This window comes from Arachis duranensis, chromosome 1 (genome assembly GCF_000817695.3).
Source record: "Arachis duranensis cultivar V14167 chromosome 1, aradu.V14167.gnm2.J7QH, whole genome shotgun sequence".
In the NCBI taxonomy this organism is placed as follows: domain Eukaryota; kingdom Viridiplantae; phylum Streptophyta; class Magnoliopsida; order Fabales; family Fabaceae; genus Arachis; species Arachis duranensis.
The window spans coordinates 105,989,059-105,992,661 of record NC_029772.3 but is presented as its reverse complement, the minus strand read 5'-3'; the positions used below and the strand labels follow the sequence as shown (position 1 = coordinate 105,992,661).

Below are 3,603 nucleotides of genomic sequence, written 5' to 3'. Positions count from 1 at the left end.
ACTCTCTGGAGAGGACCTGACAGAAATTTTCGAAAAAGAAGAAGACATGGTAGCCGAAAATAATAACAACAATGCAAGGAAGATGCTTGGTGACTATGCTGCACCAACTTCCAAACTTTTATGGAAGAAGCATCTCAATTCCTGCCATTGGAGCAAACAACTTTGAGCTTAAGCCTCAATTAGTTTCTCTAATGCAGTAGAACTGCAAGTTTCATGGACTTCCATCAGAAGATCCTCGTCAGTTCTTATCTGAATTCTTGCAGATCTGTGATACTGTTAAGACCAATGGGGTTGATTCCGAGGTCTACAGACTTATGCTTTTTCCCTTTGCTGTAAGAGACAAAGCTAGGACATGGTTGGACTCACAACCTAGAGAAAGCCTGAACTCTTTGGACAAGCTGGTCAATGCTTTCTTGACCAAATTTTTTCCACCTCAAAAGATGAGTAAGCTCAGAGTGGATGTCCAAACCTTCAGACAGAAGGAAGGTGAATTCCTCTATGAAGCTTGGGAAAGATACAAGCAATTAACCAAAAGGTGTCCTTCTGACATGTTTCCAGAGTGAAGCATCATATGTATATTCTATAATGGTCTGTTTGAGTTATCTAAGATGTCATTGGACCACTCTGCTGGTGGATTTCTTCATCTAAAAATGCTTGCAGAAGCCCAGGAACTCATTGAAATGGTTGCAAATAACCAATTCATGTATACTTCTGAGAGAAATCTTGTGAATAATGGGGTGACTCAGAAGAAAGGAGTTCTTGAGGTTGACACTCTGAATGCCATATTGGCTCAGAACAAAATATTGAATCAACAAGTCAATATGATTTCTCAGAATCTGACTGGATTTCAAGCTGTATCCGGCAGTGCTAAAGAAGCCTCCTCTGAAGAAGAAGCTTATGACCCTAAGAATCCTGCAATGGAAGAGGTGAATTACATGGGAGAAGCCTATGGAAACACCTATAATCTTTCATGGAGAAATCACCCAGATTTTTCATGGAAGGATCCACAAAAGCCTCAACAAGGCTTCAATAACAATAATGGTGGGAGAAATAGGTTTGGCAATAGCAAACATTTTCCATCATCTTCTCAGTAACAGATAGAGAATTCTGAGCAGAGCCTCTCTGGCTTAGCAAACATAGTCTCTGATCTATCCAAGACCACTCTCAGTTTTATGACTAAGGCACGGTCCTCCATCAGAAATTTGGAGGCATAAGTGGGTCAGCTGAGTAAAAGAGTTATTGAAACTCCTCCTAGCACTTTGGTGCATGAAAATTACACTCACACTATGTAATTCCGCACAACTAACCAGCAAGTGTACTGGGTCGTCCAAGTAATACCTTACATGAGTAAGGGTCGAATCCCACGGAGATTGTTGGCTTGAAGCAAGCTATGGTTATCTTATTATTCTTAGTCAGGATACCAAGAGGGTTCTTTAGTTTTGATTGTAAAAAGTGAAAGGGCATAAAATAAGTAATTGTTACGCAATAATAGAGAATATGTTGGAGTTTTGGAGATGCTTTGTCTTCTGAATCCCTGCAACATAATACTTTCTTACTTTCAAACATGCAAGGCTCCTTCCATGGCAAGCTGTATGTAGGGCGTCACCGTTGTTAATGGCTACTTCCCATCCTCTTAGTGAAAATAGTCCAAATGCTCTGTCACAGCACGGATAATCATCTGTCGGTTCTCAATCATGTCGAAATAGGATCCATTGATCCTTTTGCGTTTGTCACTACGCCCAACACTTGCGAGTTTGAAGCTCGTCACAGCCATCCAATCCCTGAATCCTACTTGGAATACCACAGACAAGGTTTAGACTTTCTGGATTCTCAAGGATGCTGCCAATGGATTCTAGCTTATACCATGAAGACTCTGATTAAAGAATCCAAGAGATATTTATTCAATCGAAGGTAAAACGGAGGCGGTTGTCAGGTGGTGCACGAAATTGTGATCATCAATGGCGCTATCAACATGGTACGCTCAATTGTAATCTCAACTCTTTATCACAACTTCGCACAACTAACCAGCAAGTGCACTAGGTCGTCCAAGTAATAAACCTTACGCGAGTAAGGGTCGATCCCACGGAGATTGTTGGTATGAAGCAAGCTATGGTCATCTTGTAAATCTTAGTCAGGCAAACTCAAATGGTTATGGATGATGTATGAATAAAACATAAAGATAAAGATAGAGATACTTATGTAATTCATTGGTGAGAATTTCAGATAAGCGTATGGAGATGCTTTGTCCCTTCTGTCTCTCTGCTTTCCTACTGTCTTCATCCAATCCTTCTTACTCCTTTCCATGGCAAGCTGTATGTAGGGTTTATCGGTTTTCGATCATGTCGGAATAGAATCCAGTGATTCTTTTGCGTCTATCACTAACGCCCCACAATCGCGAGTTTGAAGCTCGTCACAGTCATTCAATCATTGAATCCTACTCAGAATACCACAGACAAGGTTTAGACCTTCCGGATTCTCTTGAATGCCGCCATCAATTCTAGCTTATACCACGAAGATTCCGATTAAGGGATCCAAGAGATAAACATTCAAGCCTTGTTTGCTTGTAGAACTGAAGTGGTTGTCAGACACTCGTTCATAAGTGAGAATGATGATGAGTGTCACATAATCATCACATTCATCATGTTCTTGTGTGCAAATGAATATCTTAGACAAAGAATAAGCTGAATTGAATAGAAGAACAATAGTAATTACATTAATACTCGAGGTACAGCAGAGCTCCACACCTTAATCTATGGTGTGTAGAAACTCCACCGTTGAAAATACATAAGAACAAGGTCTAGGCATGGCCGAGAGGCCAGACCCCAAAACGTGATCAAAAGATGCAAAGATCTCCAGATGATCTAAGATCCAAAGATGAAAATACAATAGTAAAAGATCCTATTTGTAGAGAACTAGTAGGCTAGGGTTTACAGAAATGAGTAAATGACATAAAAATCCACTTCCGGGCCCACTTGGTGTGTGCTTGGGCTGAGCATTGAAGCATTTTCGTGTAGAGACTTCTCTTGGAGTTAAACGCCAGCTTTTGTGCCAGTTTGGGCGTTTAACTCCCATTCTTGTGCCAGTTCCGTCGTTTAACGCCGGGCAGTTTTGAGCTGATTTGGAACGCCGGTTTGGGCCATCAAATCTCGGGCAAAGTATGGACTATTATACATTTCTGGAAAGCCCAGGATGTATACTTTCCAACGCCATTAAGAGCGTGCCAATTGGGCTTCTGTAGCTCCGGAAAATCCACTTCGAGTGCAGGGAGGTCAGAATCCAACAGCATCTGCAGTCCTTTTCAGTCTCTGAATCAGATTTTTGCTCAGGTCCCTCAATTTCAGCAAGAAAATACCTAAAATCACAGAAAAACACACAAACTCATAGTAAAATCCAGAAAAGTGAATTTTATCTAAAAACTAATAAAAATATACTAAAAACTAACTAAAACATACTAAAAACATACTAAAAACAATGCCAAAAAGCGTATAAATTATCCGCTCATCACAACACCAAACTTAAATTGTTGCTTGTCCCCAAGCAACTGAAAATCAAATAAGATAAAAAGAAGAGAATATACTATAGACTCCAAAATATCAAGGAAAC

General features: G+C 40.2%; 1 non-coding gene across 1 annotated transcript; it reads right to left on the bottom strand.

Annotated features, from left to right (window-relative positions):
• Positions 1-446: 446 nt before the first annotated feature.
• LOC127742628 (small nucleolar RNA R71) lies at positions 447-550 on the bottom strand. The gene has a single exon (XR_008003974.1). It is a non-coding gene; the product is annotated as a small nucleolar RNA R71 (small nucleolar RNA).
• Between the last annotated feature and the right edge of the window lie 3,053 nt (positions 551-3,603).